At 41.7% G+C, this 27238-nt stretch overlaps 1 protein-coding gene and 1 long non-coding RNA gene across 11 annotated transcripts in view; one reads left to right on the top strand and one right to left on the bottom strand.

Annotated features, from left to right (window-relative positions):
• Nucleotides 1–23662, bottom strand: part of LOC310706420 — a 31215-nt gene extending 7553 nt beyond the window's left edge. For both annotated transcript variants that reach the window (XR_014525862.1, XR_014525863.1), the window contains exons 1-2: nt 23030–23662; nt 22658–22704 (exon numbers count right to left, since the gene is read on the bottom strand). This is a non-coding gene — a long non-coding RNA (uncharacterized lncRNA). The remainder of the gene's footprint in view (nt 1–22657; nt 22705–23029) is intronic.
• A 191-nt stretch (nt 23663–23853) lies between these two features.
• ADGRG2 (adhesion G protein-coupled receptor G2) overlaps nt 23854–27238 on the top strand; it is a 40389-nt gene continuing 37004 nt past the window's right edge. For 8 of the 9 annotated variants that reach the window (XM_083501809.1, XM_083501808.1, XM_083501805.1 and 5 more), the window contains exon 1: nt 23854–23988. The gene's annotated coding sequence lies outside the window, so the exon portion shown is untranslated. Of the gene's footprint in view, nt 23989–24425; nt 24868–27238 lie in introns of those variants that run through there. The other variant, XM_083501802.1, reaches the window with a different exon arrangement.

The raw sequence follows: 27238 nt of genomic DNA, 5'->3' as shown, positions 1-27238 counted from the left end.
GTATATTTACAGAAATATTGTAAAATTAATGAATGTTAGAAGGATGCTGGAACGAAGTTACATGGTTTTAGCAGAAATGTTATAAAGAACTAAGTAAAAATAGATTGTTAATGGGCCAAAGTGTAAAATTTAAGGTCAGATTATGTTAAGATAAATTATAGAACAAAAATTGAGAAAGATGGAAAGGATTTGCTGAAATAGCTAATTGAACAAGAATACAAAAAAGGGAGGTGTGAGGAGGTCAATGATACAAGTAAATGAAAGGTAGAGATATAGAAATATTGGATGTGTTTTTTGAATGTTTTTGTTTTTCTTGTTGTTTTGTTGTATTGTTCTTTTTTTTGATGTATTGTGAATTTGTTACTGTTTTTTTCTTTTTTCTGTAACTATTAAACCTTTAATAAATATCTCTTTTAAAAAAAAGGAATTTCACATCAATTGGATAAGTTGGGAGCATATAACACAGGTTGGTCCAACTTTTCATACCAAGTGGACTGCAAGAGTACTTTGACATGGAAGTTGAGGGCCACACACTGCCTTGTTGCTGGTGGTAAGCAAGCACAAAATTTGACAACAACACACCTCCAGCCTTCGTACTGTGGGAGGCGGTGCATATCTTTCATCCTTAAAATGGCCTTGATAAATGGCCTTTATTATGGTTTTTCTTCCTGCCTACCACCAACTCCCTGGTGGTGGGAATAGACAGTATACAACAGAAATTTACTCAGGATTAGTATATGCATGTAACACTTTGTAAGGACTAATTCCGGAAAGAAATCCCTTGCCTATATTTCTTTAGCTGTGCTTGCCCTAAGTTGCACAGCAATAGAAATACTTCCACTGATCTGAATGAATGTGGAAGCTCTGTGCCTGCCCTAAAGCACAATCCTTTCTACCGTCTTTTAGTTTAGTTTCTTTTTCCGGGTTTGTTCAAGTTAATGATTGACAACTCCTTAAGCAGTTCCCAATAACATGACCATAGACAGATTAATGCAAGGCAGGAATATATTAATGCCATTTTTAAAAGTGTAAACAGTAGGTAGCAAACGCCCATTGACAAGCAAATTCAGATAGCATTAACAAATTCAGATTTTATTAAGTAACTTATTTTTATGCAAGAGGGAACTGACATTGAAAGGAGAACTGTAAGCTGTCAGAAGCTGTGGTTAGAAAAAGTGGAAGCAATAGCTATGGTTACAAAAAACGGAGGCAAACTTTTCTTTGTGGCTGTTCTGGAAGAGGAAAAGTATGTGGGTGTGCACGCACGTGCAAGCCCAATAGTTGGTGCAACTAGTTCTTATCAAATTAAGCTCTGATTTAGAGCAATGCCTGAACCAGACCAGGGTATGAATACATATGGTTTAGCCACCCCTGATCTAAAGATACATGATCTCCCCCAGTGCTTTTTTCCTTAAAAGAAGTTTAGGGGTACTCTAATTTTCCTACTCATATAGAAATACTGCCACTCAATGAGGCCAAACTTAGATTCAAAAAATGTTTAGGGGTGTGTCCCCCCCGAAAAAAGCACTGATCTTCCCAAAGCTGAAGCAACTGGAGGTAAGTGCAACATGGCAGACCTTTGGTGGATAGATATGATGTAGCCCTAGCACCATGATTATATATGTCAAGTTAGACCGTTGGTCTATCTAGATCAGTATTCCCTACACTGACAGGCAGCAGCTCTTCTGGCTTTCAGACAAAGATCTCTCCCATCCCTATCCAGAGATGCTGAGTATGGAACCTGGGACCTTCCCAATCTTATTTTTTCTCTTCATAATATTGTATTCTTCAGAATAGAATCTTCTATACTCATCCATTCTCGGCTGTTTAATAGTTTCTTCCAAGTAGGGGTTTTTGTTTAGGTTTCCTTTGTGGAAAAGGACAGCTTGCTGAGCTATAATACATAGCTGCTGATAGGATTAAAGTTAAGCACAAAAGAGATCTTAGTGAATTCTGGTAAATTTACTAATCTTGGTAGCAGATGGTTCAGATCATCTCTTTGTTCTGTGGTTACATGATTATAGTAAGCAAAGGAAACTTTCAAGTGCTGAGATTTGTTTTGAGTTTATTATTTTTATTTTTTTGTGTACAGAGTCTGCATCTCATACTTTAAAACTGGAAAACACTAAACTGAAAGAACACAGAAAGTTTTTATTTCATCAGTAAACCAAGCTAAAGGAAGTGAAATAAATGCTAGAACATTGATTCATCAAATACTTCATTGTCCTTTAGACAAAAATAAAAAATGTTTGTATTGGAATGTGTAATTTCTGTTGTTTTTAAACTGGGTTGCATTGATTTTTTAAATTGTATTCTCTTCTTAGTTATTGTTATGTTTTGTGATTATTGTATTGTACTTTCATGGATATAAACTCTTCTGAGTGCTCTATGAAAAGAGTGGCATTAAATATAATGTAGATAAATAACTTTTCTAGTCCAATACTATGCATGTCTACTGAATTAAAACCTATTTAGTTCACAGGACTTTATGAGAGTGTGTACAGTATAGTATTGGATAAGCTGTCACCTATTTTACTTATTGTTCCCTTGAACTAGCTTTCCCCAGGTCCCTGCCAGCAGATCTATGCAAGGCCTTCAGGCTTCAAGCCCTGTAGAAAGCCCGGAAGACGTACATCTTCCAACTGGCTAAATAATGACTGATGTTTTACGGCCAGAATTGTGACTTGTTATTGTTCTGGAAAGGGTTTTCATTGGCTGACTGACAAGGGGTGGGATATAGTTGCCATATAGTTATTTTGTAATTCTCATTGTTGCAAGCCCGTTTGTGATATTTTTGTGTTGATTCCAGTACAGTGGTACCTCGGGTTATGTACTTAATTCGATCCGGAGGTCCGTTCTTAACCTGAAACTGTTCTTAACCTGAAGCACCACTTTAGCTAATGGGGCCTCCTGCTGCCGCGCCGCCAGAGACCGATTTCTGTTCTCATCCTGAAGCAAAGTTCTTAACCTGAAGCACTATTTCTGGGTTAGTGGAGTCTGTAACCTGAAGCGTATGTAACCTGAAGCGTATGTAACCCGAGGTACCACTGTACTGATATGCCCTCACCCCCAGCTTTGCTATGCTGTTTGCATACTGAAATAGAGGGGGAATTTTGGCAATTGGAGCGAAAGGACAAAAGAGCAGCAATATGAAATGGATTTCCTTTTTCTTCCCATTTTAAATGAGTTCTGCAATATGTTACAAAATATAAACATTGTTATATATGCTGTATAATACCACTCAATACACAGAGGCTTTCAAAGAGAGAGAAAGAGATAGAAGCTGAAACTATGGTTGGAGATTATTCGTTTAAATTACCCTGATTAATATATAATCATATCAAGCTTATAATTAGTAGCTATATAATGAATCAAACTATATTCCAGTGGAATTGCCTACATATGGTAATAACAAAGATGTCCCTACTATCCAAAACTTGTAAACCATAACCCCAAAACCCATTATATTAGGGTTTACTGCTGAATGTATTGTCGTAAGTTTGGGAGATTGCACTGTTGAAGAAGACAGGGAAGTTTCTTGGTGAGTTAAAGGCCCTAAATACAGGTCATTAGTATAAGAAAGGAAGAATGGGTGGGACCTCTTAGTCACCTGGCTGATATTGAGAAAGATAAAAGCCACAGTTGTGTGTGTGTGTGTGTGTGTGTGAGAGAGAGAGAGAGAGAGAGAGAGAGAGAGTGAGTGAGTGTAGGCTCAGGTTGCATTTTTGTGTAAATAAACCATATATCATAAAGACATCAGTCTCCACTGTTCCTCATTATAAGGAAACCAAACCCTGGGTAAGCGCAAGGAAACCCTGGAGTCTCACACTGCTTGAAGACTGGGTGGCGTGCAACAGCATTTTTTAACTTTATTCAATAAAATCAATCCAATTTGCCATAAAGTTACATTGTCATTGTTTTTCTTCCCTGAATCTATCTGTTAACTTGGCCATGAAGCCAAACTCCAATACTTTGTTAAGCCATTCTATTTGTAGATGGTAAGCCAAAACTCTCCATTTCTCCCTACATGACCTTCTAGCTGCTGACAGTCTGTAAGATCTCAAACCTTTATGCCCCTACTTCAGCAAACCTTCCATGTGGTTAACAATAAAACAGACACAGGATCCATCATTAAGGTAAACTCTCTATGGGCACTGGTGGGTGCTATTATTATTGGCACAAGATCAGAGTTAAGGCAGGAAGCATTGTTTTCATTCTGGTTTTGGTCCAGGGCAATTGTCCCCATTCACCCCACCCTCTAGAAAAGCATCCATGCCAGCCACATACCACTGGTACAGCCCAGATACAGCTTTCCTGTTTTCTTCTATTGGTGGATTCAGTTTCCAAGCATAACAACTCTCTCCAGTCCCTCCCCACCTGTACTCTGAACTGAGATTATTCAAGGGGATTTTTTTAAAAAAGGAATGACCCACCCATGAGGCTTCAGGTGACAGGATTCACAGGGGCAGCAAATCCTGATGTAGATCTTTATTCCTCTCTTGTTCCTGATGTAGATCGTCACTCAACCCTTCTTCCCTGGAAGGAGTGAGGCACCATTTGGAGGTTTGCCTCAGATGCCAAAATGTCTTAGGCCACCCCTGCTCTGCTGAGTGAAGTGTGACAGGTATCTATAAAACCTAGAATCTTCTTTGTCATGGCCCCTCAGCTATGCAAGTGCCAAGTATGGTTTGTTTTGTACATGTGGATTTTTCAGCTCTGGAGAATGTTATTAACATTTTAGTAACATTCAAATCAATACAAAAAGCTAACTTTTGTGCCATTCCCTTAATTTAAAATGCAGCCCATTATACTGTGTGGTTAGAGAGCTTTGCTGTGTGTAATATAAGTTTATAAATGATTTACAAAATACACATAATCCAAGATCACTTGCATTTCTGTTGAGGGTGACATATGTAGTTGGACTAGGAATAAAACATGGAAGCATAGTCAATTAGTAATGGAGATCAGTTGAAATGAGGGAAATTATTTTGACTGGAGAAAGATGAAATTGTACACTGACTAATGCATAATTACCAGCAAGTAATAAGCAGAGCACAAAGAAATGTTTAAAATACCACTGAACATATTTTGTGTTCAAGCAGATGTTGTAAATGGGAAATGCTTTTTAGTAATCAAGCAAATATATTTTAAAAAACAAAGTAGTCTTGCCTGCTGCAGTTAAATGCAGCTCTTCAAGTCTTCAAGCAGATCCTGTCCAGTCATGTTTGGGTGTTCCTTGTTCTGTCTGAACATCTTGCTAATGTCAGTTACATAATTAGAATTTGTGGCATTGATGGATGCAGGTGTTGAAGCTACGTCACTGCACATGAAGAATGTCAAAAAATATGCAATCTGTGGCTAAGATTAAACTATAAATTATAGTTAAAAAAAATCTGGTTGAAGTGTTGCCTTGTCACACTTGGTAACAAAAGAGCACAGGGCTTGCAAGTGTCCATGTAGATAATTGCAAACTAAATAAAAACTTGCTAGAATCTTTGGTTTGCTGTATATCTGGGCTTTAAGGGTGAGGCCTATACATACCACTTTTCCCTACTGCTGATTCCTCCCTCCTTACAAGGGCAAGTTTTTTTGAGAAACTGGTAAACAAGCAAGAAGGGCCTGCAGAATGCTCCCCTGGATAAACCAATTTGGTGGCTCGTTTCCTGCTTTTTGAAATTCCATATTTCATTAGCAGTATTTCACACAGAAATAGCTGAAATTGTTGTTCTATTATATCTATATATTGCTCATGGCTTTGTGGGGTCAGTATAGGAGTAAATTTAGCTGGAAAATGATACAGAAAAATGAAAACTGCACAATCCTATACATGTTTACCCAAAAGCAAGTTTTGTTGAGTTCTGTGTCGTGTCCCTCAACTGTCCCGATTCAATCAGGACACCCCATTTTGGGGTGGGTATAGGATTTCGGTCTTTCACATACTAAACTCTTATTTACAATTTCACTAATGCAAATCTTGACAGTCTCTTCTATAAATCATGCTGTTAAAAATCTAGCTGCCCAAATATGATGCAACAAACCATTGTGGATTGAGGGCTTGAGGGATGGACACATCCTATATTTCAGTACTTACTCAGGTAGACCCACCTTCCTAGTCAAGGTGCACAGTACCTTAAGGCCAGCAGAAGATCACACATGCACCTTGCCTCCCTCCCTGGCAATAAAATTATAATAAAAGTAAATTAAACAGCTAACAACTTGCTGCCATTTCATCACACCCAAACCAGCTGCCTGAGGTGATTGCCTAATAAAAACCTGTACTCAGCCATGAGTGACTATTGATTTTTTAACAAAATGTATACTTCCCATCCATCCTCTAAAAATACTTTTAAAAACCATGCCACAAATATTGCACAGGAGCTTTGACAATTAAATGGATTGTTTCCAATATTATATACATTATGCTATTTTTTCACTTTATAATGTTTATCTGGATCACAGCCAAAATGTACTGTTTCAGTAAAACAAAATCTTTTGTTACAACATAACTACAGCTACTATAAGAATTCCTAAGTGTTCCATATTGTTACTTCTACTTTAAAACTAACTTGTGAACATTGAAGAGCTGGTGATCATATACACTGTGCAATGCCAGCTTAGCTGACAGGTGATGATACTGAAAACCAGTGCTTTTTTCCTTAAAGAAATGTTTAGGGGGACTCTCATTTTCCTACTCATATTGAAATACTGCCCCTCAATAAGGCCAAACTTAGATTTACAAAATGTTTAGAGGTATGCATACCCCTGCGTTGCGTCCCCCTGAAAAAAAGCACTGCTGAAAACAAACAAATAAGTCCATGACATTTTGAAAGCCATAAGATTCTTAAACTATTGCCTTTTAGGCCCACTTATGTAGGCCAAACTGGCCTTGGCTGATATTTATAAAAGTGAAACAAGAAAATAAAAAAGAGCACATTTATATTGGGGACTCTCAGTATATTGTATTCTTTTAAAATAGTGCACTTTCCAGATAGGTTGTGCATTAGTTCTGACTTCTTCTTTAACTGTATGTTTTAAAATTATTCTAGGAGAAATGGTGTTAAGAAGGCAGACATTAATTTTATCGTTCTTGGCGTGGCTGTATTTGCACAGCTGAATATATTGTGCCTGTATTTTACACTTCTGTATTTTTTTCAGGGCTGTTTAGAAGATACAGCTTAGATTGTCAGTCTTTCATGCTAAGCCTTTTCCAAAAAATGTACAGTGCCTGGTGCAGGAGTTGCCACCCCAGCACCTAGGGTTGCCATGATGCCCACAAAGGCCTTCACTTGTACCCCTAGCAGGAGCCCCAGGCTCTGAGCTTTCATTTTTTTAAAAAAGTCTCTAATCCTCCTAGAAAGAAAGAAACATTTGGAGGGCATCAGGTTGGGCAAGACATTATTAGATGGTCTAAACCCCTCACCCAACTCAATGATTTTAACACTGGATGTGTGTGTTGGGGTCTCAGTATGGATGTCTCAGTATCATTACTGAGAAAGGCACTTGTCATGAGTAAGTGTGGCAAAATCGGTGTTCAGAAATACTGTAACACACACTAATAAGAACCGTGTGGTATATTGACTGGTGTAGCAAAACAGTGTGTTATATTTTCAAACAAGGATGGGCATGATAGTTGTGTAATAGATTTTGCATCATACTAGAACATGGGATCATCCAGTGAAGTGGAATGTTGGAAGATTCAGGGCAGAGAGAGAGAAAGCACTTTTTTTAAGTTAAACTATGGAATTTTCTCTCACTAGATGTAGTGATGGCCACCAGCTTAGATGACTTTAGAAGAGGTTTAGGCATGGAGAATAGCTATTGATGGCTACTAGTCATGTTGGCTATGTTATTCTTCCATCGTTGGAAGCAGATTTCTGGGAATCACACATGAAGGGGGTGCTGTTGCATTCAGGCCCTGCTTGGGGGCTTCCCATAGGCATTTGGCTGGTTGGCCACAGTGAAAACAGGATTCTGGACTCAATGCATCTTTTGCTTAATCCACCAGGGCTGTTTTTATGAGTAGCAAAGTAAGGAAGAAAAAACCCACTCGTTCATGTTTGTACCTAAATGTAAATAAACTGTGTGATATCCTTTGGTCAAACTTGGGTCCTTGTCCAACTATGACAAACTATAAATGTCTTCATCAGTTGTCCCTTGGCATGAATTTACACTTAATACCAAATCTTGTTATTCTCCCTGGAATTATTGCTGGCAAAACAAAATCTGCTTTAGATTTGCAGACAATGGATCCCCTGACTTAATCAGAACAAAATCTCAGCAGGAAGCCCATCGTGATCAAAAAAACAACTCTTCCAAGTACATAGAGACAAGTTGCTTCCACAGACTAGCATCAACCAGATTTCTGTGGCTGTAGCAGCACCATATTGCCTGAAGTGGTAGCACCTTAAAACACCATTAGTAATTAGTTTTAGAGTTATAATGAGCAACGGTCTGGAACAGAACAGGCTAGGAGGCAATGTTCAAAAGGACACAGCTCATAAACCACATTTCTAATATCTGAGTGGTTGTATCATTTTTGCACTACACAGCATTTTTTCCACACATAGTAATTACCAAGTTTTGATAGCAAAATATTACAGTTAAATGGTTGATGCAAGTCCCCAAACTTCAGTAGCAAACTTGGCCATGTTAAATGCTGCACAAGTTATGAAGAGCTACAGGTTGAAGTTGTTAGTAAGAGCATGGGAACTCAAGTACACACACACACACACACACACACACACACACTGCATTCTCTCCCACTCAGTGACCTTGCAAACAATGTGGTATGAGCTTAGAAGTACACATAAAATAGCAGGAGCTAGTAAATATGGAAGGGACAAATGGGCTTGTAAACAGAATGACGAATAGATATCTATAGTGACGGTGTTACCAACAGAAACAAGGGCTTTTCAGAGTATTGAGGAACAGCAGCATAATGTGACATGTCAGTGCAATACCATCAAGAGAGAACTGGCACCTTGTAACACCACCACTTTCCTAAGCTGTTGAAAGGATAAAATCCTTGCCCTTTTTGATATACGCATCTGGTTCTATCATCTGGCATGGAAAGATATAAACGGCTTTGAGTGTTCTGCAGACAGGCTTGAGTCTCAGTGACTCAAGACCAAAAGTGAACACACACATGAACACACCACAAAGAGAAGAAAAATGTTAAACTCTGAGAAATTTGGAATCTAGTCCTGATCATTTCATTTTATCCAAAAAACTGTAGACTCTCTATTGTTTATAGCTCTCACTGGCATAATTTATCATGCCTTCAATTATTTAAAAAAGAACAGGTTTCCTTACACTGAGTCATTTATACTGAGGAAAAAATTCAATGGTTTTTAAATAAAGAATTTTAATAAAATAATACTTTTATTAATGTTTAATTTTTAATATAAAACTTACTTTAGAAATTAATGATATCCATTTCACAGATGCATATTGCTACTGACAAGCTGTGATATATATGAAGTTAGGCATTTCATAAGTTATTCATAGCGTATCAGACTCTGGCAAACCTTATAATAAGAGCCTAACCTGGGTTTGAGGTTGCTAGAACTGATAGCTGCACACCAATTCAAACTAGAATTGAGGGTTACACAGCAATAAATTCATATAAAGCATGTGATTTTACATCACTATAGATTGCAGTGAATCTTTTCCCCACCGCCGCTGGTTGCCCCCAAACTAGTAGACTCTAGCTGCTTTTCTCCCTAGTGAGAATTAAGTCTACTTGGGAAAAGGGAATAGCCAGATGCAGTGGTTTGCAGGCAAAACGTGTGACTTTAGGTCCTATTGATATGTGCCAAAATATGAAGAGTGACAATAACTTAGGCATGACTCCATTTTGCAATGTCTAATTTGTATTAATTCACAGCACCATTTTTAATGTAGAGAAGCCAATACATGTGAAGTTTTGTTTGTACAGACTTGGCTGGCTGAGCTGTTTAATGGATGTACACAATGTCACTCAGCATAGCTTGGCACAACCCACACTGTTCCATAAGTTTTCAGCACTCCCAATTTGAACTTGTGCCTCCTCCCTCATGTTAATTCCAGTTTTAAGACGTGAAGCCAACACATGATCTAATACAAGAAATTCAGCATATAGCTTTTTTTTTATTCACAAATTGTTTCCAGATTAATAAGAGCATTTTTGTTGTATTCTTTGGCTTACTGTCTTTTGACCCAAATCTTCAAGAGTCTTCTGTGTCTCCAAATTTCTTGCTAATACCAGTTTAGCAATAGCCAACTAATTCCTCACTATACATTGTCATTTTAAAATCTGAATATTAGTTTGAAATTATCTCAGTTGAGTTATCCTTAGTCCAGCTGATCTCCTGCATGCAAATGGTTCCAGTCTGTTATATTTTGGTTTACAAGATCACCGTATATGTGCAAAAATAATGTTTAACAGCCCCTCCCAACTGTTACCAAATTTACTTCTGTACCATCTTAGAATGTTTTGCTGGGCATCACTGCTACAATGTCTTATACAATTCACAGCGCCTGCTGCAGTGAAACCTCTGATAGCACGGACCAAATTAGACATGGTGTTCTCATGCAAATTGCAGCTGTTGTGGGACCCTATCCAGGGTGGGGGCAGGATGTATGAAAATGGCTTTAACCCTTTGTATCTGCTACAGTCCACAATCCACATTCCATTTGCATTGGAAGGAAAGTACCTACTTGCACCAAATGGGTGCTTTTCTCCCAATGCAAATAGCAGCAAGTTATGTGTGATCGGGACTGGGCCATGGGAGGGGCTTTCAGCAAAGCTTCTATTTAGTTTGGCCCTCAGTGCCAGAGTTTTCACTGCAAAATGATTTTTTAAAACCCTTGCAATTATTATGAGTGATATCTAATTAAGTCATACTCAGGTCTCCTTTGAGTATGACTAATGTTGGATACTCTCTATGTCAGTGTTTCCCAACCACTGTTCCGCGGCACACTAGTGTGCCGCGAGATGTTGCCTGGTGTGCCGCGGGAAAAATTAAAAAATTAGAAAGATTTTTTTTTTTAAGTCAAATTTTCGATTGGGGCGCCGTCACTAGATGACCCCTGGGGTTCCCTCCCTCCCTCCCGCTCTGCGCCTCCCTCCTCCTCCTCCTCCTACTCCTCCGGGGAGGCCCTTCCTGGCTCTCGGCCAAGGCTTGGCGGCTGCCACTCACTCACTCGCTCGCCCACCCGTCCCTCCATCCCTGCACCCAGCCTCTCCCCCTCCGTCCCCAGCGCGGGGGCTGCCGGGATCCGTAGTCCCCTCGCCCTTGGGCTCCGCGCCCGCGCGGGGTGCGTGAACTACGTTTCCCAGCGTGGCCTGGCAGGCCGGGCGTTTTGTTTGAAGCACTCTTCTCCCGGCCATGGAATGAGCGCAGACCCCTTGGCGGGCGTGCAAGGCAATGCATGCGTGCAGGCGTTGCATGGAGTGCAGTGCAATGCAATGGCAACGCGGCGCCCTGCATGCATGCATGCAACTTCCACCGGCGCTCCGGACTTGGCAGGTGAGGGGGGTCCCCAGTGGGCGGCAGAGAGAGCCGGGAGGGCGAAGGGGAGCCGGGGGGGAGCAGCGCTGCTCCCCGAGCCGAGCCCGGGGGGAAACTTCGGCGTCGTTGCGCCGGGTGTTGGAAGCGGAGGCTGGCAGGGGCCCCTCACCTGCAAAACCTGGTCGCCTCTCATATATTTCGTGCATTGCATTCATCGCTCGCTTTCTCCTCCAAGGAGCTCCCGGGGGCGCGCGTGGTTCTCCCCGTGTTATCCTCGCAACAACAGCCCTGCGAGGTGGGTCAGGCGAGTGGCCCAAGGGAGCACCCAGGGATTGTCCTGGCCAGGTGGGGTGATTTGAACCCTGCTCTCTGCCCGGTCTTCGTCCTCATTTAGCCCCCACATGTGCATGGCTGTGCATGACTGAGGTTTTCCCCCCTCGTCTTGGCTATGGTGTGAGTCTGTGCTGTTAATTAATGGGGTTCTGCCTTCGGAGAGAAGATGAGCCAGCCCTCAAGGAGGTGATTATGTAATTTGCTAGCAATTCGTGTCCCTCCCGGCGTGATGCTGCGCGCTGACGTCACGGGGCTGTAATGGTGGTGTGCCTCGAGATTTTTTTCATGAAACAAGTGTGCCTTTGCCCAAAAAAGGTTGGGAAACACTGCTCTATGTTAATGTCATATGTAGTTGGGACCTGACTGCTGAAGAAGTGTGGTGCCATGAAACGTTCAGTTGGCCTGGCCAATGAAGAGCTTTCAGTCCAAATTTTGTGAAGGAAGGAGATATTGTCAGCTGTGTGAGAAAAAAAATTGGAACACACAACAAGGATAAAGACTGGGAAGAGGTCGTGGGGCATCGGGAAGCAAAATGGACAGGACATACAGAGCCAAGGGAGCTAAAGGAAGGATGCAGAAAAGATAACAGACCAAGAAAGGAGAACCTAAAGCCTAAAGATGGATGTTGGACTAGAACTTGCATGAGCCCCAGGCAGCGTGGCCAATGATCTGGGATGATTCAAGCTGTGGTCCAATCTCTGGAGAGCCACATGGAGGCAGAGAATGATGTTTAAGAAAAAAGGGCTCACAATACAAGATGGGGAATTTAGTGAAGGCTAATTCCCTTTGAACAATCTCACAGCACTTCATGTCAGAGGAGCTGTATTTTGGGGGCGGGGTGGGGGAAGCTAGGATGTGCTAGGCAGGCCCACTGGAAATTGAGGTCATGGCAATTCAATATGTTTAAAGTGCATTTAACACATTTAAAGCACACGGCTTCCACCAAACTACAGTTCCTAGAATTCTTTGGGTAGGGTAAGCTATGTGCTTTGAATGTGAGTGAAATGTTTTAAATGTATGGTGTGGGTGTGCCCTATGTGGCAAAAGGAAATGGTCTGAAAAGGAATAGACAATGGGGAATAAAGGTGCAGTTGAATGGAGGTGTTAAGGTAAAAAACATATCAGGGCTCTGACTACTGGAAAGGAGTGAGCAGGCAAGAAAGGTTGGCAGGATCTATTTTTTTTAGCAGGGGTTGGGAGTGAACTGGGGTAACTGCCACACATGGAGAGACAAAACAGAACTCTACCTGTGTTCACACTCCCATTTACTCTGCACCCAGGGTGCTCCCACTGTTGGTTTGGAAAGCAGCATACATAGCCAAATTCTGTATCTATCCTGTTATTTCTTGACAATGTAGTATTGATGCATTTCCCCCCAGCCAACTTTGATCTGAATTGAGACAAAGGACCACCTAGCTGTGTTTTAAGCTGGTAATGTGTACACATTCTCTGCTTCAAACTATGTTGAAAAATGTTATTTTTCTTTCCAAAGCAGTGATACTCTCCACTGAAAATGTAATCACAGGACCAGAAGTAATTACAGTACAGTACAGGTTTTAGCTTTATCCTGTGCATTTACTGGGCTACTGACTTCACACTGGAGGGATCTACTCTAAAACTCACTCAAAGAGGCTTTGGGGTTGTTGTCATGCCAAGTGGATAATCTCTTTTGTGACTGAGTGAAGATTCAAAGGCAGTTTGTGATTTGGCATGGGGTGGGTTCTGCTGTTCAAAGGAAAACAGTTTTTAAAATCCCTTTGACATGTTTAAGTCCTTGGATACACCTACTGAAACTCTTGGATCCTGGCTATTATCTCTAGGAAGCATTGTGTAAGAATTTGCCATTAAGAGATAAATGACAGAGACTTTGCAGAGATGTAAAATATTTTTTCCCTTTAAAATTTCAGAAGGAAAACCATATTGGTTGGGTTTTTGTGTGTGCCTGAAATGATCTTCCAGAGCCTTCCCTAACCTGGTGCCCTCCTGGTGTTGTTTGACTACAACTTCCATTAGCCTCGGCCAACATGATCATTAGTCAGTGATGATGGCAGTTGTGGTCTAAAACACCTACAGGGCACCAGTTGAGGCAGTTGGTCCAGCACAATGGTTCTCAAAGTAGGTGGTGGGATTACCTAGGGGTTTGCTAAGAGACAAGAGGATGCTGAATGTGTCAATGACTATCAGATTTTGAAAAGCTAGTATCACTTGATGAAGTTCATCCATTTAGCTGTATTAGTTAACGTAACAACATCATAGCAAGTGTATTGCCTGCCTGAAAGTTGTTTTGGACCATTGTGACAACAAAATGATGGATATTATTTGGGCTTTGGACGTACATGTACACATCAAGAAGAGGTCCACCACTGAAATTGCTGTCCATCTACAGGCAGAGACAGTTCTGTCTGTTTGTGGATTTTGTAGATGTGCTACAGAACTGACAGCATTACTTGTGGGGTGGTCACCATGGGTCTTGCAACATGCTGTGGATCTGGCTTCTAATATTAAGATAAAAGCCCCTGTTAGAGTAAAACAGCTTTTTTGAGTTATTATAGCTGGATTGCTTGCAACTTGGATCTTAAAAAATTGAATTTGCAGAATGCTAAGTGTTCCAGGATGAAAACACATTGCCAAGTTCCACCCAGAACAAACTTTTATGGCCAAGCTACAACTCCTTGAAAATATGTTTGCAAAATAGAAATGCTGACAAATTTTTATAAAGAACTATTGCTATAACTAGGAGCTTTACTCAGGTACTATCTTCAGAGCTCCTAGGCTTTGGCAACTTTCTTTCCCACCCCTTTCAATCTTGTTTGTACCATCCACTGGAATCTGGATGATGTCAGCCTTTCAGCACCTTGGCGTCTGTGTTAGAAACGTTGCAGTCTGTTTGGCCCTGGCCTGATAGAAGCTCCTTTATTTTTAGGGCTGTCACCTCTCTTGGATACCAAACAAAAGGGAGGCTGTCAATTTGCATAGTTAATTTAAAACATGGAACGTGCAAATTGCCTGTTGCTTGGCATTAAGGATACGTTTTAAAAGCCAGAGGTAATAAACTTGTAAAGAATGAGAGGCTGTTTTGACATTCACCGTGGGTTCATCTCTACTTATTTTACAAGAATGGTGGGAATTCTGGGGACAGTTCTCAACCTTTTGTGTTATTATCCAAAACGTTGTACCCTTGAAGAAACTGCACAGTGCTACTTCATTTGAGTACCAACTGCTGTTGCCACAAACTGCAGACTTATTGTGATGTTGCAAGGAAATTCACAGCAGAAGTGAGCCAGAGCCAGACTGAATTCCAGTTTGCTGGAGAATAAAACCAAGAACTGCAAGTCCCCTAGCTTATATTAGGGTCCCAAGGAATATTCATCAAATGCCAATCTGTTCCAATGAATTGTTCCTCCTGTCCAACAGAGATTTAATAAGAGGCAGGCAAGTCATATTATTGATACATATGCAAGTGGAGAACCCAGATAAGTTAACTCAGTGTTCTCCAACCTTGTAGTCCAAAAACAGCTAGAGACCAAACTCCCATCACCCCAGCTAGCAAGACTAGTGGTGAGGGATGGTGGGAATTGTAACCCAAAAACAGCTGGAGACCCAAGTTTGGGAAACACTGAGTTAACTGAATCTCAGGTGTCTGGGTGTTGGTTTTACATCTGTTTCAGCTGCCTGGTCAGCAAATGTCATTCATTTAAAAGGGGAGGTGCCTGGTTTTAGGATCATGGAAGTTTCATTTTTTTTCTTAGTAGAAGCTGCTCCTCAGTCATGATACTGTAGCTACCAGTCTGGTGAAGAAAGATACCACAAACGTACTTAGATCTATTTATGACTTCAGGTATTAAGCATAAGAAGAACTCTGCTGGATTTGGCAAAGGCTCACCTACTCCAGTATCCTGTGCTCACAGTGACCAACCAGATGTGCAATGGAGGGCTGCAAGCCAGACATGAGCACAATGGTATTCTCCCCACCTGCGATTCCAAGCAACTGATATTCAGAGGCATACTGCCTCCAACAGTGGAGGTAGAAAATAGCCATCATGGCTGGCAGAAATTGATTACAAGGCAGCAGAAATTCCCTGCTCAGATGAACCTCTCTTGCTCAGATGAAGTCCTGATTGCGTTGCCAACCACAGATTTTGTTTTTCATGCAAGAACCTTCCAGTTGCTAGAAGAACATATCTATCAATAGTTGCCTTAAATTTCATTATTTGTTCATTACCATCACTGAATCAGTAGGGAAGGGATGTCTATCTGACTCTAAATACTGTAGCTATGAGGAAAGAGACCAAAGCAGTTTCCTACCTCCATATTAAATTCAGAGATAAATATGGGGCCTGGGAAAATAAACTGGAATTGGAGGGTGATGACAACAAAAGCTGAAGAAATAAAAAGGCAGATTAAAGTCCTGCCAATATAGGGTGTGATGCAAAGCCCCTAGCTTTCAGCATGCCTTCCAAAACAAGCAAATAGTTCAGACAATTTTTTTGTTTTTAAAAATCACATATACGGTAATTCATTTCCCTCTCTCTTTTGGGAAAGTGGATATATTTTTGAGTTGGTAAACTTCAAGAACACTTAGCTGTGTCAGCATTATATAACAATTTGTCCTACAAAGGCTACAAGCTGTTGAAATTATACGTAATTATTTATAATATTAGCTATTAACCTGTTACAGCCTATTTGTCAAAGCTTTCTCACTTTGTCATGAATTGCACGGTTAACTAGGCAGTCCCAAGTGTTTCTCCACTGGTTAGTTTGTTCCCAGTCTATAATATTTGATTTGAAGCTGAATCAATAGGGACTCTCCTGTTTTGCTCCAGCGGCAGAATGTTCCTGGGTGGAGCCAGATTCTTTTCAGGAGTCATATCAGATAATTACTCAACAGTCAGACACAAATGAGGGATGTGATAAGCCTATGATGTGGTAGGTTATGTTATCACTAATATGATGACCTACTTAAACTGAAGTTGTGAACTTACTCAAAATCCCTCACTCCTATGAGATCTTAGGATGGGGTGGGTGATCAAGCTTGCTGGCAATCATATAATCTTAAACGGGAACAGTTCCCTCAAAAATCACATTATAGTGACATGTTGCTGGCTGCCCATTGATGAAGGGAAAGTGCACTCTACATATTCAGAAGTAGTTGTGTGGGGTGGTAGCCAGTTCTTCTCTCCTTCCCTTACAAGTCACTTCCCTACCCCCTACCCTACTCCCAGGGTTGGGTCTTGTCTTCCCACCTTAGAATCTCTGCAATCTTGGCCCACCCCATTTTCATTCTTACTGGAATCCGCTTTCCTAATACTTTCCTTGTGCATAACACTGGTGAACCAGACCTCCACAGTCAACAGGATTTCAGCGGAGGGTTCAGTCCTGCTCAGTTTGATTACATGTGTGTGCTCCTCTGCTGGGAACAGGCACATGCAGCCAAAGCACAGTGTGGGGCTGTGCCACTCCTCCTCCCTGTACAATGCTCTGCCCCCAACAGCTGCCTCAACATGATTTGGATGAACCATAGATCTGCCCAGTTTGGCCTGATCTGGTTCGGGCTTTGAACTTTGGCTGTATCCTATGCACAGTCCTATTTCTTTCTTTTCAAATTTGGTTAAAAGCACTGCAGTTTTGAACAGTTTTGTGCACCATCTTGATTCAAAATATCATCTGATAGCATCCAACCACAGGCCAAAGGCCCACTTTTCCGTCATGCCCGAGTGTCCAAATCAGCACATTTTGAAACCATAATGCCAAACTGGGTGAAGATAACTTCAGAGACTTCCAGTTTAGAACGTTTTGGTTTGCCAACATGATTCAAAATGGCACCCATATTAAAATAAATAGATAAAAACTGCCTCCTCTGTTTTGAGAACCACCATGCTAAGTTGGGTGACAATATCTCAAGAGGCGTCTGAATGCATAGAGAACAGGTGGATACTTTCCCAAATACACACACACACACACACACACACACACACACACACACGAAGGAAGACTTAGCAATTTTCATAGCACATAAATATCAGTTCATGCTACTTGTGCCAGTTCAGCCTTTGCAGCAGTCACTGCAGCGACCCATCCGAAACATTAATTTGCTATTTAACGTAAGAACTGAAACAGAATGCTTCTTTGCAGTACTAATTACACATCAGACTGCATATATTATCTACTTTAAAATGCAAACAATTATAAATTTGACTATTAACCAATAGGTTTGGGACTGTAATTTTACTGTGCTTTACTGCGTAGATTATAGAGAGAAAATATTTAGATTGTTGTAAACCACATTGTGCTTTCCACAGCCAATGTTTTATGCATTGAAAAAATAAGTTATGATAATTTTTTGGATGTTTTCTAGAAAATGTTAGAAAGCTAATATGATGTCATTTCTTATTTACACAGTCTGTTTCAGACAAAATGCACACACTATATTTTTAGATAAAAGTTAAATGGCATTCAGTTTCAGGATCTGATTTAGATATGAACTACTGTTTCTAGATCTGCTTCACTTGCAGAGAGATCATGTACTGAAGTACTGTCATTCCAAAACCTGGAATCTGATGACAAACCATGCCTGGATTCACTCCAGTAATTCTACTGGACACCGCCCAGTTCTAAAGATTTACTCTACTGCAGCCAAGAGAAATTACTAGACTTTAGCTTTTGTCTTGGAAAGTGTGGATTTCTCCCACTTTTGACAACTAGCAGGGTATTTTGTTAGTCAGAAGGTTACTTGCTTAAAGTTTTCCTCCTTGTTATGATTCATCAAGACTCCACTGCACACTCGTTTCTCTCTTTCTGGATTTTTACATGACATCAATAAAGTTTATGCTATGAGAGGGACTGTATTATAAGAATTCTGTTCTGTGACATGGGCAGACAGCTTGCGCCACAGGCAACAAGGATTTATGGTACAGGTGGACAGGTCAAAGAGATGGTGGTGATGATGATAATGATAATTAACAAATTTATATCCCTGCCCATCTGGGTTTCCCATTATATTAGCTATGCCAGGGTCAGGCCTCTTACCTACTTCTCCTGGTGCTGCCTGCCTCTTTTTCTAGCTCAGTAGACTAGAGACAAAACTACAGCTATGAATCTAAGTGGATTCATATCTGCACATATGGTACGCATATACACAGAATATGGCAACTGAAGCAAAACCTTCTCTTGATCATGTGTTGGCCAGGAGATGTGGCTGACATTTGTGTCAGCATCTAGGGGATGGGACTAGCCTGCACATTCTCAATAACCCCTTTTTGTGTTTGGCATCCATGGAGACTGAAAGGCTGAAGAGGACTTCAAAATCAATCAAAACAGAATGATGGGCTGCTATTGTTTTATATCTTAGGGCTGATTCAGTTCAAGTTAGTTGCCTCATTTATTTATTTTTAAACACAACCAGTTTTCATCACAGCACCCTGAAATGTCCACAGCAACTCACAACTTGACCAAACTTTTCTTAATCATTCTACAAAATGGCAGGCTATGGATAACTCCTATTTTACACTTTTAAGTTCCTTACATGGGACATACATTTAGCTAAGTTTTCTGGTGCTAAGTCTCAAGAGGGGTATGTGTGTGAATGAAGTTTGGAGACTTTCCTGGGCATGACTAGTTGTGACATTGGTGGGCTTTTCTCATACTTTGGACTTGTGCCATGCTTACAACAATTCTACTTGATTAATCCTTCTTGATTAATCCTTGCAATACACACAGTGCTGCTACACACAGTGCTGCTTGTCAGAGAATAACAGTTGCCCTTCTACATGGTTTGGGTGTTGCTTTCACTGAGAACTGGCTCTTCTGCCCATTCAGAACTAGGGGTTGAGTGTGGGGACCCAATGGAATATTCATCTCAGCCTTGAGCAGCAGGATGGTTGAAAGAGCACAAAAGGATCCTGTCCTCTATAACTGCAATCTGAATACAGTATAAACATATAGTGTATCAGCAAAAGTAAGTATTTTTGAATTTGCAGGAACCAGAATTTAAACTTCTGTCCAGAAGGACAAGATTTAGCTTCACACTTTGTAAGAAAGAACAAGAAGGGAAAGAAATTTTCCTGGAAGAAACAATGCTGTGCAGAGTATCATCTGCCCTAAAGGACCTATTAGGGTCACTTTAACCCTAATTAAAATAGCCCCTCACATGGTGCTCTTAGTCTACTGACCTGCTGAATCCATAGCATCACAGGTCCTGAATGTTTCACAAAATACTAAGTGTGGTACACCAAGACCATCCTTAGCTAAATGGCAAGTAGCACTGTGGATGTGTTGTGACACAATTAGTGATTATGTAGAAGTTTTTTTCCCCTTTAGAACTGCTACAACTTTCAGGTTATCAGCAACACTTCCTAAGAAAGCAGAACAGCTCAATTGCTCTGTGAATTACATATTTCTTTTTCTTTTGCAAAACAAAAGGTTAAATATTACATCCAAACTGGACCAATGGGTTTATTATCATGTCTTTGAACATCTATGAAACACAGGTTGAACAACAAAGAGGTCACAGTATGTATAAAAGTTTTTTTTTTAAATGAACTTAAGTCATTTTTAAAAGCAGCAACACAAAAACCACATTGTGACCAATATGCAAAAAGTAGTGATGTGAATTGCCTTTGATCTTGAGGTTTGTGTACATCTGTACACAGGAAACATGCAAAGCATTATGTTTATATGCCATTGTGACTTGAAATGCACTTAACGTAGAATGTCTGCATATAAACTGCTTATTGGGTGATACTTAATTATGTTTTACACCGAGTGGACCCACTGGCATTAATGAACATGACTAATTCAATAGGTCTACACTGAGTAAAACTTACTTGGATTGTTGAATTGTGTTGTTAATCTGCTTTGTATACAAATTTTCTGGTTTATATGAATTGCAGCTCACACTAATAATGTTCTTTGCCTCTAGTCATCATTATAAGATATTACTCTTACTATACACATCCCCAGAAAGGTTTACAATATCACCTTATTATCTTTGGGTTAGTCACTGCAGTACTAGCACATTGGTTCCAGGGCAGTTTTAGGATCACCAGGACTAAACTGGTCATTTGAAGATTATTCTTAGGCCATTCTCCTTGAAGTGCCTACTCTGCAGAGTACTCTATGGAGCTCTCTTGGGCAAACTTGTTTGATTATTGTTGCTTCATATTTGAAAGGGAGTGGGGTTTACAGTGAGTACTACAATGATCCTTTTCTCCTCACTTTGAAACAGGGGTGCCAACTTGAATAAATATGGGGGGCAGGTAAGCTCGGCCCCACATAATCGATCACAAGACATGGTGTGTGCACACCATTCAAATGGCAATGCCTATCAACTTTGGGGGGTTCTTGGTCCCGTCAAATATTTTATTGGTGGGGCCGAAGGGACCTCAGACTCTAGGAGTTGGCTTCTATGTTTTGAAATGTATTATTATTATTATTATTTAACAAACTTTCTTTGCTTGCATCTGCATAACATACCAAAAAGAGTTTTCACAGTTGAAATGTGTGAAACAGTGCAATCCAATATATACAGCAGATCCCACTGTGTTCAACTGGACTTACTCCCAGGTAAATATGCATGTGATTGCAACTTGGTTCCACTATTCTTTGACTGAACCCTCACAACAATAAATTACATATATCAGAGAAACCAATGGCATAGATTACAAAACTAAAATGAGTGGTTTAGATTCCCACCACACATGACAACACACATGCATGTGATTGCACAGAGCTGTCTTTTAAGAGAATTTTAAGGCTCTCCATATCTACCACCTCTGCAGTCTTTGCATCACTGACATTCATCTGGCATTAGCAGCTTGGAGGCTGCAGTTCTAACATCAGTGATGTTTTTATTTTGCTCAAAATGATGCCAAACATTTTTATTTAATAATTATTAAAAATTAAATATGTGCATCATGTCTAGATAAAAACCACAAGGACAAATGCTGATTCCCAACTAGCTAAGCTCCACAAGCACATCTATGTGTGTAATAAAGTTAAAGGGACCCCTGACCATTAGGTCCAGTTGCGGACGACTCTGGGGTTGCAGCACTCATCTCGCTTTACTGGCCAAGGCAGCTGGCGTTTGTCCGCAGACAGCTTCTGGGTCATGTGGCCAGCATGACTAAGCCGCTTCTAGCAAACCAGAGCAGCGCTCGGAAACGCCGTTTACCTTCCCACCAGAGAGGTATCTATTTATCTACTTGCACTTTGACATGCTTTCGAACTGCTAGGTTGGCAGGAGCTGGGACCGAGCAACGGGAGCTCACCCAGTTGTTGGGATCTGAATCACCAACCTTCTGATCAGCAAGCCCTTAGGCTCTGTGGTTTAACCCACAGTGTCACCCACGTCCCCATGTGTGTAATAGGACAGGCCTAATGTGATAATCTAAAATAAGAGCAGCAAGTGTGTGTCTATAAAACAAAGGGGGCGGCTGAATAGGACATAGCATGCTGTAGGCGAGGGATATCTTGTTCAACTGAAGGGCAACAGTCCCTCCTGCACAACCTTTGGGGTCAGCGGACATGTGGCAGTGATGGGTGGTGCCAGAGGCAAAAGTGGGTGGAGTGATGAATGCAAATTTTACCTTTGTATTCACCTAGGACACTGCTCTCTATCCTCCATCCAGGGAAGCATCATCACGGTTGAAGGATGCATTCCAGGCAGACAAAAATGCTCAGGGAGAGTTTGAAGCATGGCTAGTAGTGGCTGTGTGGCTGGAGAAGAGTTCTGAGAGACCCAGGGAGATTGGCCCGGAGGGCTGCATTTGGCCCCTGGGGCTGAGCTTCCCCACCACTGCCAAAAGACTGTGATGTGAAATAAGTGGGTTACTTACTTTTTTCATTGCAAAACTGCTGTCACCTGACATTAAGCAAAAGTCACCTAAAAGGAAAAGGAAATAATTAAGGTTGATCAGAAAAGGCTCTCTGAGTAGCTTCCAGATCACAAAAACTTAACAGTCCCTGCCCTCAGGCCTACACTCTTAAAATGACATGACACAGAGAAAATTAATTGGGAGGAGGAAATACAAAAAAAGATTCAAACTGGAGAGGAGGAGACGGATGTGGCAAGTGACAGAGAGGGAAAGCTCCTCCACTCCACATTAATTCTCCTTTGCTTGCTCAAAGCTTATTCAGTGGGTAGACGATGTCTGCTTTTTATTGAACATTCGTTCTGATTTGTTTACGAGCATTCATTCTGCACTTACCCTGATCTCCTTACTTTCAGGGTATTTGCATGTTTTCCCATTCATCATCTGTTCTTCCCAAACTTTTCAATGCATTTCCTCATCATGGTCCAAATGGCGAGAAGCCCATACATTTTAAAAAAGTGGATTTCCTGCACTAGAGCGCTTTAATCCACCTTAATACTGCAAAACCTAAAGTTCCAGCATGCACGTGAATCCTTTCTGTAAAACACTGGTGGCCAGGGGGGAAAACATAGTTCTCCATGGAAGCACCTATAGGCATTCCCAGCTCCTCTTTCCCTGCACACGTGGCGGTATAACGGTCATTCCCTAGTGGCACCATGCAGTTGACATTATTTCCACTGTGTTCCTCCGCAGTTTAGTATGGGAAGCTGTGGTGCACCTAAATCAAGCCACTAACAGGCCTGTGGTATGTATGTGCTGAAGTTTTCAGCTCAGTAGTGCAGAGTCCTCCACTTGTATCTCCGCCTGGCAAAGGGCAAAGGTAGCAGCAGCAGGTGGCTTGGAAGGAAGACATCTCTCTGGCTGGGACCCCGAAGAGCTGCTGCCAGTCAGAGTGGGCAACACGGGGGGGGGGGCAGATGGTCAAGCCGGGCAGCATCCTCCTCTCTGATTCATTCTGACTAGTTTTGTCGGTTTCCGCCTTATACATTAGAAAGTTCGAGGAGGGAAGACGTGCGCCCACCACCACCAGCACCCCGACACGAACATAGACCCCGTCCTGACGGCTAGGACTGCCCCGCGTCGTCTCCGGCTCTCCAGTTTCCTCCTCCCGCCCGCGCCTCCCCTCCTTCCCCTCCCCTCCTCCCCGCGCTGCCGCTTCCACTGCTGCGCCGCGCCTTTTCGCCTCCACTTCAAAGCGCCCGGGTGCCTCCACACCACAGAGCGGCGACGCGGGGCGAAGGAGGAGAAAGAAGGACCAAGTTTCTGCTCAGGGCGCTGGAACCGGGCAGACGCAGGTGCGTGTCTGCGTCTTTAAAGGGGTCGCGCGCAGGGCGGGGTGGCGGTGGGGAGAGACTGCTAGGCGCCCAAACAGAGGGGAGAGGCGGCGAGGGAAACTCCCGCCTCAGGCAGACGCCTCGTTGGGACCCCGAGGCTGCCGACGGTCAGGACAAGTTGCTGGAGCGACTGAGGTGAGAGAAGGGGCACTCGCTGCTTTGTCGTCCTCCAGACGTCGCCAGCTGCCGTCGGGGCAAGGAGGTGGGTCAGGGAGGCACCGTAGGCAAAAAGAGCGAGTTGCTCATACATGTTTGCCATCTGTGCGGGGGGAGGAGTCTTGTCCTTTTTTTTTTTTTTTTAAAAAAGAGCGTATTATTTGGGCTGCGTAATTAGACAAAGGATGAATGGAGCGGGGGAAGTTCCCCCAGAGGAGTAGCAATGGTTTCAACCGCTGAAGGGTTCAAGGACTAGCTCGTATGAGGAAGATGCTTGTGTTGGGTGGGGGGGGCAGAGGGAAATTCTCTATTCAGTTTTTCCGTCAGTCGATCTCCAGAGAAAGACGAAGGGAAGTCAAGCCAGGAATCAAAGAGCCACAGACGCATGACACGTTTTCTTTTTCTTTTTTAAGAAAAGGCAAAGTAGTTTCAAGATTCCTCACAAGTTTAGTTTATTGGATTAGAAGCGAAATGTGCTTTTTGCTGTGGTCATGGAATGATCAACAGGTGTAAGGTTTGTCTACACAATGCTAAATCTGTAACAAGAGGAATTGGCAGGCAAGAAGTCGGAAGTAAAGAAGTGGATACCCAGTGAAAAGGATAGCTATTCCATCTCCTAAAATCCACTTACTTCTTGTCACACCTGCTCCTAAGAGGTGTTTGAAAGTTGTTTGGAGAGAGGAGGTAAAAGTACCGGCTTTCCCACTCTTCCAGAATTGTTGAATGGATCTGGGAATTCAATCTGTGTTATTGATTTTTTTTAGTCCATTTGAGATAAAATAACAAAGGAAAAAGAACCCGGTAGCATAGATTGTAACAACAGCCCTACAGTATGCCTTGTAAGAACAAGAAGAGATCTGTCTTTTACCTCTGTTTGTTTGATTAATCTAATCTTGCAAATATAAAGTGTGTTATGGTGTAACTAATTTACTTGAGGTAACTGTGGAGGTGTCTGTTACTGTGGACTGTAATAGGTCACCTTGTACCCATTAGTCATATGCATTAGCACAATGCAAAGTTAAAGCATTTTTCAGGCCCATTAATTTCAGTGGGACAGAATTAAACATGTTAAGGCGGCATTTCTAAACTTCCCCTGCTAGGAAATGAGTCCACTGAATTAATCAATAGGACTTTTTTCTGGGTCAGTATATATAAAACAATCCTTGCTTGAAGTGCTTAACTTCAGCTACTAGACTATAGTATCGTCCTTTGAAATGCTATCTAGAACAAACTTAGTTGGTCTCTAAGGTGCTACTGGACATTTTTTTTAATTTTTAAAATATATTTCTAACCAAACTTGGACACTTTTATGCCCTGTTCATTCATTGGAACAGTTGAGACAAGCGTAACTCTCCAATTTAAATCAGCGGAACCAGTGGCGTAGCGTGGGGGGTGCAGGGGGGGGGCCGGCCGCACCGGGCGCAACATCTGGGGGGTTAGGGTTAGGGGGCGCAAATCCACGGGCTAGGGGGCGCAAATCCACGGGTTAGGGGGCGCAAATTACTTGCCTTGCCCCGGGTGCTGACAACCCACGCTACGCCACTGAGCGGAACCAATCCTTTGTATTCAAGACTTAATCCCACCTTATCCAAGGGGTCTTGCTTGCAGATACCTGTGCTTAGCAGGAGGTTACTCAGAGGCAGTGTGTAGGCAAAGGTCCCATGTTCAACCCTTGTCATTTCCATGTCGATCAGGATGACTGCATTGTGTCGAACCTTGGAGAACTACTGCAGTCAGTGTAGACCAGGGGTTGCTAACCTTTTTAGTCTGTGGGCAAATTGAGGTTTCTGAGGTTGTGCCGTGGATAATACTCTGCTGGTTGCTTCTTTCCCACCTGCCCTGAATCAGCCCCCTCCTTGACATACAGAAAGAATGAATGCATGTACACACCCATACTTTCCAGAGGGATATTGGGGGAAGTCAAGTTCGGTAGAGTTAATGTGAGCCTTGACAAGCACATAGAGCTGGAAGAGTGGTGCTCTTTCCTAATCTGAAAGAAGAGCTGGAAGAAGTAGGGAACAGTACCACACTTCCAGCTTCCTCCCTTAGCTCTATATACTTGACAAGAAAAAGGAATCATCCTCACCACCTCCAGACAAAGGGGACAGCGAGGGGCTTGTAGGCTTTGTGTGCCCACAGGAACCACATTCATGACTTCCTGTGTAGAAAATACTGAACTGCAACATTCAGCACTTTTACCATTGCATGGCACATATTTTTTATTCTTTGTAATACCAAACTGGAGCAAGAAAAAGAAGGAAGTGTGTTGCTAAGTGCATGTAAAGAGCATTTCATATTTGCTTATTTTTTATTTTTTTTAAAAGTCAAGTTATGCCCTGTTTTTCTTTACAAAGAAGAACACCCAGAGCGGTGTAAATGTAATTTCTGTGGGACATGTGATGAACAGCACTTAAAAGGGCCTATAATGCTTGTCTTTTACATTTCTGACAGCACATTGCCCAATCTCAATACATTTGTTTTAAAATAATGAAGATTAGGCTGCAAATAATATAGAAGGCATGGCTGGCTGAACAGGTTTTTCAGTATGTTTAGGGATATGGTGAAAGAGTTCCTCAGTTTAATGAAATGTAATACAAGTTCAATCTTTTATGAAAGAAAAAAACCAAATGATTTACTAGCAGAATCAATCTGGGTGAAATGCACCCAGCAAACACTTCAAAATCAGGTATTTTTAAGCACATGTTTAACTTTCCCATTGAAACCAGTGACATATTGAAATTAACTTTGGCTGGGACATGACTTTCATCCTGTCACCTTTCACCCTTTTATGATTTGGGGGAGGAATTAATGTTACTTTTCACTCTTAAATTTTCTTATTGAAAAGTGCTCAGCACCATGCTCTAATTTACCAGATTGTGTCAGATGTTGTACACTGCATTGTTGTACAAGCTGCATCGTTCTAATGGCAGGTGTGTTTCACACTGGTATTAAAATGGTCTCTTCTGTGGTTTTGGGTTTCATTATTTACTCTCAGTGCATGTGTTCAGTTCTGTTGTTGTACATCTGGGACTAGGGTCACTGGATGCAGGTGAAG

Source organism: Podarcis liolepis (assembly GCF_965112155.1).
Source record: "Podarcis liolepis genome assembly, chromosome: 4".
In the NCBI taxonomy this organism is placed as follows: Eukaryota; Metazoa; Chordata; class Lepidosauria; order Squamata; family Lacertidae; genus Podarcis; species Podarcis liolepis.
Note: the sequence above shows the minus strand (reverse complement) of the source record. Positions and strands in the feature narration are given on the sequence as shown.